This window comes from Impatiens glandulifera, unplaced genomic scaffold (assembly GCF_907164915.1).
Source record: "Impatiens glandulifera unplaced genomic scaffold, dImpGla2.1, whole genome shotgun sequence".
NCBI lineage: Eukaryota > Viridiplantae > Streptophyta > Magnoliopsida > Ericales > Balsaminaceae > Impatiens > Impatiens glandulifera.
Window position 1 is genome coordinate 1 of NW_025919827.1, and position 10,054 is coordinate 10,054.

Below are 10,054 nucleotides of genomic sequence, written 5' to 3' on the forward strand. Positions count from 1 at the left end.
TTGTTCGACTACAAGATGAGCTTTCGCTTCGCTTTGAGATGAAAAAGCTTGGTGAACTTGGAACTTTCCTTGGTCTACAAATGGAAAATTTCAAGAAAGGTTGTATGTATCGCAGATCAACTATGCAAAGAAGTTGATAGATAAATTTGGTATGAAAGATGAAAAAAAGAGTTATACTCTTCTCGACGTAAATCTCAAAACTCAGTCGAGACGATGGAACATGTCACCAGATCCTCGTCCGTATCGTGCTCTTGTGGGAAGTCTGATTTATCTAACTATAATAAGGCATGACATTGCTTATGCAGTTGGAGTGGTGAATCGATACATATAAGAGCCAAGGAGATCACACCTCAAAGAAGCGAAGAAAATTTTGAAGTATATTAATACCTCACTAGATATTTTCTACTATATGAGAAAGATGAAAAATTTGTCTTGCAAGGATATGCATATGTTGACTTTGTTGGAGATCGAGACGATCGAAAGTCCACATCTGGGTTTGTTTTTATTTTTGGAAACACTAGCATATCTTGGAGTAGTAGGAAACAAGGATCGGTATCCTTGTCTACAATAGAAGCAAAATACAAAGCATCATCTCACGCAGAAAAGGAGTGCATATGGCTTCGAAGACGCCGGGAGGATTTTAATGTCAAGTTTGATCAGTCGGTTTCCTATCCATGGAGATAATTTGAGTGTTATTAAATTAACTTCAAATCCTGTGTTTCATGCGAGGACAAAACACATTGAGTTGGAGCATCACTTTATTCGTGAAAAAGTAATAAAGGGAATCATTGAGATGGTTACAGTAAAGAGTGAAGACAATGTTGCTGATATCTTCACAAAAGCACTTCCTAAAGGTCCTTTCGAAGAATTACGATCTAAGTTGGGACTAGTTCATTGGACATCACTTTAAGAGGGAGTGTTAAAAATAAAAGTAATAATAATAATTAATGTGTTTTTTGTTATTCAAGAGCCTCTTGGATTGTCCAAGTCTCTTGATCTTATCTAGTAAATGAGACTCTCCATGTTTCATAGTTTAATGTCTAAGTTATGTTTTACTTTATATAAAGTTTATAATCGTGTTCTTATTTCAACAAGTTCAATAGACCAAAATTTCATTCAAGGTTGTTTTCATCCTCTAAAGTTTCTATTCACTTTCTAATAAATTTCTTCATGATTCGATCATCGAAGTCTTAATTGTGACTTCGTTACAGCTGTTTTCTGGGGATATTTAATGAATGAAACAATCTTAATGCAAGCAATTACTAACATTTAGAACCATTTATTATTATTGATGAAAGGGAGCTATCTGGTCACTTACCTTGTATTCTTTAGACAACTTGGCTTTTTGAGATTGTAAAAGCTTAATTTGCTGATTACATTTCTCTTTTTACATGTAAGTGTGTGGTCTATTATGTAGACTATATATGCAGGTATGGTGCTATTGTTACAGTAAAGTTGAAAATATAATTGTAAGCTATGTATTGATTTTGTTAGCATGTTCTCAGATCTATACTTTCAGGTACTAATCTCTTTATCCTTGTTCATAAAAAATAATAAGAAATACTATAAATGACATAACCTCCAATCTGCTTTCGCACACCAGGTGGAGAGCGGGGACATGTTAGAGATAAGACAACTAACCCAAAAGTGCTAATTATGTGAATGCACAGTGCGTGTCCCTACTCCCAATGTTGATCCACTCCCCCATCCTTAATAAGATTTCTCGAAGGTTTGTAATTGATATAATGCAATTTCATATGTAACTGTCTGAAATGTAGGTTGTAATATTGTTCAGGGTGTAAATGGGTAAACCCAAACCATATTACTTAACCCATTTTCAACTCAAATTAAATTTAGTCAACCCATTATCTAATGAAAATATGGGTTGAGTATGGATTGGGTTGGATTGAGTTGGGTAACCCAAACTAAATTTAGTTGTAACAAATTTATTACGTTTTTCTCTCGGTTAACACATTTTGATCCGTTTAACAATTTTTGATTCGTTTGACATAATTTAATACGTTTTTGACTTATACAACATAATTTTAACTCGTTTAACTAATATTTGATTCGTTTTGACCTATTTTAAACTCGCTTAATAAGTTTTTAGTTTTAACAAGTATGTAACTCATTTTAATCCATTTCACACGTTTTTAGCATGCTTAACACATTTTTAGCATGCTTAACACATTTTTAACATGTTTAACCACGTTTTGGCCCGTTAATACACATGTGACACATTTAACATTTTTGGTCCGTTTAATTTGTTTTTGTTCCGTCTAATATGTCTTCTCATTATTATATTTTTTTGATATGTTTAACATAATTTTGATTTATTTGAAATTATTTGATAATTTAATTACTAAATTAGTTGAAGAAATAATAGGTGAGATTAATATGGATTATTTAAATAATTCATACTAAATAAGGGCTTGAATATGGTGAACTTTGTTTATTTTCAGAAATAAATTAATTCATTAAAGAGTTTAGAATAATATGATACGTTAATTCAGAATGACTAGACTATAATTAATAAATATATTATTAGCATATGAATTCTATTTAGCATACGCTAAAATATTAAGATTTGGTATAAGGCGCAGTTCAAAACACGATGATAAATCTGGTTTATTATTGGATAGGGTTTTTTGTTGTAGTGCACATGGTCAAAGGGGAAAAAACAAACGAGATGTTTATGTCAAACGCAGTCCGTTTTGAATAAATGTTCGGTTGTGATGCAAAATTGAGGATAAAATGACAGACAATGGAAAATTTAAAGTGGTAACTTTTTTGAGTGAGCATTGTCATCCTCTTGCAAGTCCCAAAAAATCTCACCTCTATAGATGCCATAGGAATATTTGTGCTCTACAAGCTTACAAATTGAGATGACATCTGATGTGGGAATTACTCCAAAGGCATACATGCTGTTATGGCAAAACAATTTAGTGACAGGGACAATTTAGGTTTCTTCCTGATGATTACAAAAATTACTACAATTGAAAAGAACTAGAGACTGTAATTTTGGGATACAAGGGTGTATTAAGTATTTGCAGAAAAACAATCTGATGATCTAGGTTTTTATAATGCTTTTCAACTTGATGTGGACGATTTAATAACGAATATTTTTTGGTCTGATGCCAAGATGCGATCCAATTTCTCATACTTTGGAGACGTTGTTAGTTTCGACACGACCTACAAGAAGAATAAGGAAGGTCGTCCAATTTCACTTTTTGTAGGTGTGAATCATCACAAACAATCTATTATTTTTGGTGCAGCTCTATTACATGATGAAACTGCAACGACTTTTGAATGGTTATTTTGATACTTTCACCAAATTAAAGCTATGCGTGAAAAAAAATGAAAATCATTCTTACAGATCAAGACGCGGCCATGGCTAAGGCCTTAGCATTCAAATGGCTTGAAACAAATCATCGTCTCTGTATTTGGCACATTTTTTAAAATGCAGTCATACATTTAAGCTCTGTGTTTCATCATTTAGAGAGTTTTTGAAGGATTTTTCTTCATGTATATATGATTTTCATGAAGAGGGAGAGTTTCTTGAAGTCTGGAATCAAATGTTGATAAACTATGCACTTGAAGACACCGCTTGGTTGAAGCGTATGTTTTGCATTAGGAGAAAGTGAGTTTAGCATATGGACAATGTATGTTTTGTACTGATATGACTACAACACAAAGAAGTGAGAGCATGAATAGTCTGTTGAAAAGGTATGTCTCTTACAAACACAAGTTCTTGGAAATTTTCAAAAACTTTGAAAGACTAATTGAAGAATGTAGATATGATGAGTTAAAAGCTTATTTTTAATCAATTACTAGTTTTCCATGTTTGTCCTACCCCATTCAGATCTTAAAAGATGCAAGCAGGGTTTACACTCCTATGTATTTAAGTGTTTTGAACATCAATGGTTTATGTCGCATGATTGCGGTGTAAAAATGTTTGAGGATGTTGATACACACAAAATATAAAATAACTCCCTGCAATAGGAGATACCCTCATACAATTACAGTTCATAATAAAAGTGATAATATTGAGTGTAACTGTCGTAAATTTAATTTTGGTGAGATTTTGTGTGCTCATATTCTGAAGATATTCATGACGACAAATGTGATAAAGATTCAAGTTGTGATGATATTAAAGAGGTGGACTAGAACGACAAAAGAAATATATTTTGGAGTAACAAATTTAATGGCAGATAACAATAATGTTAATTAGAGTGAGCTTCAAACTTGTCTATGCATTTATTTACAAAGGCACCAGAAAGATATGACATATATAGGAATTTGAAAAACAAATATGCTGAGTCAATGTAAGTTTGTGGATAATAAGTTACAACATGATATAAAGATTCAAACACTACAGTTGGATTAGCTTCCGGTGAGGGTACCTCTATTCGAGTGAAAGGAATTAAATCTAAGAAGAAAACAAAGTTTGGTAAAAGAATGAAAGATGGATTAGAGAATAATTCAAATAAAATAAAATCAACAAGAAAAACAAGTCAATCAACAATAAATCCGGTATGTCATTGCTTAACTACCTTAATAATTCTATTTTTCATTGGAAGTTATTATTTAGTAACAACTCTTAAATTGTTTTACTGTTCCAGCCTTCAAATGCAATGCCAACAACTGTTAAATTATCAACTCTTAATACTTCTTAAATAATTTTTACAGCTCTAAGTACAGTGAAAGAACCGCTAACTAGTGAAGCTTCCTTCTCTTCGCTACATTCTTACAGCTCTAAGTATAAGAAGTGTTAACTAGTGAAGCTCTATTCACTACATTTTTTCATCTCTAATACAATGAAAGAAGCACTAGCTAGTGAAACTTCCTTCTCTTCACTACATTTTTTCAGCTATAATAGAGTGAAAGAAGCGCTACCTGTAGTGATGCTTGCTTCGCTAAATTATGTAGAACCTTGAACACAGTAATGTAAAACCATATACATATTAATGTGAATTCCTGAAAACTCATTTATAATAAGTGGTAGTTTTACATGATTATAATAGGAGATATAAATATGAAATACGATTTATAATGGCAATTTGTGAACTACATATATTATAAATTTAAATTTTCACAATCTCTATACATGTTGATGCAGGATTTCATCACCTTGTACCATAGATTGTTTAGATCGGACTCGAGGATAGTCACAATATAATTAATCCTCAATGACTTTATTTGTTTGTAGACCATTTTTTTACGTTAAAGTCACACCTCCATCCTTTGGTGTGACCCATATATGTCTCCATGTGCCTCATGTAGTAAACCCCGCAATCATTGAAATTATTGGTATCCTGCCATGAGAGTTTTAAACATTGCATTCCCAAATTGGAGACCTTAGAAGCAAGACGGTGGTCTATGTCGTTCAGAAATAGGTGAAATAAGGACTTCTGGTATAAAATGAACAACATGATGTTATGTCAAATAACAAAAAAATTTCTCAAATGAAAAAATGAACAACATGAAGATTAGTATATTACCAAATTTATTACCCTCTGATACCTTTTCTCAAAAGGTTTGTTTTTCAAATCTCTATTGTCAATTACTTGAATTTCATTTTCTAGGAAGTTAAAGAAAACAAAAAAAAAATGCCCGTCTTGAATTGCTGGAAAAAAATCTGCCAAAAACTAAAAGATTTAATAGAGATGTGCTGCTATTACATGATGTCTGTTTTTGAAAAATGTGAATCATTCACAATGACAAATTTACTTACAAGGTCTGCATTCATGATGTCTACATTCAAAATTTTGAAATTCTTCATTTTCAAATTGAGCCTCGATTCAAATTTGTCTTTCGAAGCCATCTCATCTTTAGCATATGCTATTTACAACAGAGTTTGTACTATACACTAATAACAAAATTGATAAATAATAGTGTTAGTACAATTTAAAGTAGTCACGGTTGTGAAGTAAATCATTTTCAGTACAGACTTTGAATTTCTTCTATAAGCTACGTTCCATATATACGACCAAACATTAACCACCAGACTGTCTACCCAAATATCAACATCCAAGGTAAGAATGTTTGCGCGCATGGAGGCTCAGTTTATCACTATAAAATAACATGTCACTGCATAAGACACTAACATTTTTTAGAATGAGGTAGAACTTTAATTTTTTAGTATAAATAAGAATATAGAGGAAACATTACCATGGACTCTATCATATATCAAATATTAACCCCACAAGTAACTCCTACTTGATTGACAATCCTTTTACATGCCTAAAAAGATCGTTGTAATAGGGGTTTTCAATTTTAAGGGCAAATGTACGCGTTCAAGGACTTCCTTCAATTGTCTTTCATCATATAATGGTCGACGAGCATCCAATGCTACTTCTTGTTCTAAGGACATGAATCGGTGTAGGTTGAACTAGAGATGGTAGAATAGAGAGACATTCTTCTTCGTTTTTTACTACCGCCATGGGAGGAATGTTGTTGTTGCTGTCGGTGGTGAGAGTATTGATTATGTTCAATGGTGGGGTTTTCAATTTTCTGGGAAATTTTGTGAACAATTTTATGGACTTTGATGGTCCAAGAGGTACTTCTTGCGTTCCAATGACTTGAATCGGTAACAGTTGAACTTCCGCGGTTGGAGGAATTTTGTTGCTTTCGACAGTGGGAGGAATTATGTTGTTGTTGGATTTGGCGGTGGGATGAATGATATTCTTGTTGGCTTCGATGGTGGGAGGAATGATGTTGATGTCAGCTTCGGTGGTAGGAGGATGTTGTTGTTCTCTTGGTTGGTAATGTTTAGTCTTGTCTAAGATCATTGTTAAGCCTTCCCTGAGGACTGAATGAGAGTTTACAATTGTGGCAAAATGCTCAAAAGTAGATTGTACAAGTTCAATTGCGTTTATGTTGTGCATCTCATTTAGATATTTAACACCTCATGTCAATGCTTCTGTAGCGGTAGCAACCCTCTTCAAACATAAGGCAAAAGATGATGTATAGTCACTCTGAGACTGCTCATTTTGAGGTGCTCAGTCTGAGCCTTCTCATTTAGAGGTTGTTCATTTTGACGCTTCTCATCCTGATCCTATTCATATAGAGGCTACTCATTCGGAGGCTGTTCATTATGAGGCTTGTCATTTGGAGGATTCTAATTCGTAGGACATTCCTTCTGAGAGACCCCCTTTAACGTTTCATCATCTTCTTCTATCATTGGAATGCTTATGCGAGAAATGACTCTACCATATCCAAATCCCCATGTTTGGACTCATACCCAATCCTCTCGACATATTATGGTCGTCCTAGGATCTCAAAATTGGGAAAGTCCTTAGGATCTAACTATTTACCTTGTGCTTAACGACCCAGTCCAAGTAGCACAATAGATCCATTTGCATTTATATATCTATTATGCTAATTTTTTTTTGAAATTATTAAACTAAGACATGCTGCATATTTGAACACTCACCATAAAAAACGTCAGTGGTCCATAGAAATATGATGCCTTTTTCTCTTGCCACTTTTAAGCACTTTCTACACGTCCGTCTAAAGTAAACTTGCACCAATTGTAATTTTTAATTTTAGATAAATCTTGTAGGGATTTCAAGATTTTAAATCTGGACAAAAAACAAAGAGGCTCAAATGATTTTACATGAAAGTCGAGATGCTTTTACACGAAGACAAAATGATTTTACAAGAAGGTCGAAATCATATTACATAGAATTCTACTAACAAGTTTGGGTATACATGCACTGTGGATTTTGAGAAGTCCACAAAAAACTGGATACAACATACACAATAAAGTCTATCTTAAAGTTACTATCTCCAGTTGTGTAATGTAGAATTATTTTCGGCATGACATGGGTTCAAGGACCTCCCTTGTTCTCGAATCCCCATCTTTTTCTCCACGCCCTAAGATTTTCCTTGTATTCCTAGTCGTCCGAGTGGAGTCCAACGAACTCTGCGATTTCTAATTCCCTATAGGGATGTTCAATACACATTGAACATCCTCTTCATCAATCTGAATTTTCTCTCCACTATTCAGGACGATGCATCTCCTTCTGGGTTTGAAGAGACTCACAATGAACTGGGAGAATTCCACTAGGCATTTAAATATGCCCAGTGAAAGAAGGGAACCAAATAATATGTCCCTCACAACATCCTTTTGTTCTTTGGATAATTTTTTAATTAGGTTGTGAAGGCCTGATGGAGAGGTTTGGGTCTTAAAAATATCATCATCTATAAGAAACTTTCTTCTTTTCTTAAGAGATTTCTGATTAAATTCTTTATTAGTAGTTGTCACTAGTATGTACAAGGGTGTCGAGGGCTTGCTTGATGTATTTTCTTTTCTTTTCTTTAGTTGAACCCTACATAAAATATGAGTATAGCGTAAATAAAATAATTGATGAACTACAATAACAGAAAACAAGCAAATATGTACATTTTCTAACATTAGATGAATTAGACTATATCCCGTGCATTTTGTCACGGGCTTAGTCTTTTCACTAACGATCCGTGCGGCACTAGTTACGATCTTCGCAAGAACGAGTAACTAGTCAGCCTTACTCGACGCAACACTCGACGTTTAATAGAATTGACACAAAAATTCTAGAGAGAGAGTAAACTCTTATAAAGAATAATATTATATCACTTGAATACTTGGTGATTTACAATGTAATACCTCACAGGTATTTATAGGACTAATTCTAGCTATTACATTAATGACACACTAATTTAGGGCATTCCTTATAAGTGTCAATCAGTGATGCACTAATTTAGGGATTCCTTCTAATTGTCAATTAGTGATGGACTAATCAAGGACATACCTTTTAAATATCAATTAGTGATGCGCTAATCAAAGACATTCCTTTCAACTCTCAATTAGTGATGCGTTAATCAAGCACCTGCCTTCCAACTAGAATATTCCTTGCGTTAGGCTTAAGCGGGATTAAACCTCCTCCTCGTCTTAGGCCAGAAAGATTGGGTCGTGACATTCTCCTTAAGCCTTCTCTTCTTGGGCCAGGAAGATTGGGCTGTGACATTCTCCCCCACTCAATCTGGCGACGTCCTCGTCGCTTCCTCCTTGTAGGCCTGGATGGTGTCTCCACATAAGATAAAAGTTTTGAGCGACATGCTGGCTTTCCAACCCATTTCTTCTCTAAGAAAGGGCCTTCGTATTGCCTCACAATCCCCTTGTGAACTTTGGGAAAATCGTCTCTCTTGATGGAGGATAAGTTTTACTATCACTCGGTTTCCTCCGAACTCCAAGTGTCTTCTCTTCTTATCCTCCAATTTCTTCATTCTTTTGGCGGTCTTGGCTATTTCGCACTTCTCTTTCTTGAAGGTAAACTCCTCTGGTTGCCTCTTCTATTCCTCCAATTTGGGAGGTTTCATGCGATAAAGAACCGCCGCCGATGGTTTAGTACATTTGACTAACTCTTCTCTGTGATCCACCTCTCTCTTATGGTGGGGTTTCTCTGATAATCCAGCGGGCATTACATCGTGACCTTTTTCTAGGAAAGTTGTAACTTCTGGAGGTATCTTCTCTTTAGACACAATTTTCTCATCTTCTTTCACAGTGACAAAAGATGATGGGTAGGTCTTCTCCGCACCTTTTGAGAGTTGCATGGCAGATATGTGCCTAGTTTCTCTCTTGTCTTCTCTTGTTAAATGTATTGTGCGAGTATTACCTTGCTCTAGAATGTACATCATATTGGCAGAAGGGAGTAGGATGGAATTTACCTTGTCTAGGAACTCTAAGACGAGAACCATTTTGTAGTCGTCCATGTCAATAATGGAGAAATCCAGAAGGCTAGTCCACTCCCCCAAGTTGATCTTTACATTACGAGCAACTCCATAAGTTGCACTTGGTGCCGAGTTGACTGCTTTAAGCTATCCTTACTCCTTAGTGTACCTGATCCCCAATCTTCCCGCCTCCTTTACCTCTAGAAAATTGTTGTAGGGCTCCCATATCCAACAAAGCTTTAACCATGTGGTTTCTTACTTTTGTTTCCGCAAATAGCCGTCCTTTCTTCGCGGACTTTGCCTCATCAAAATTTGTTGTAACGACACTAAATAAGTTTAACGA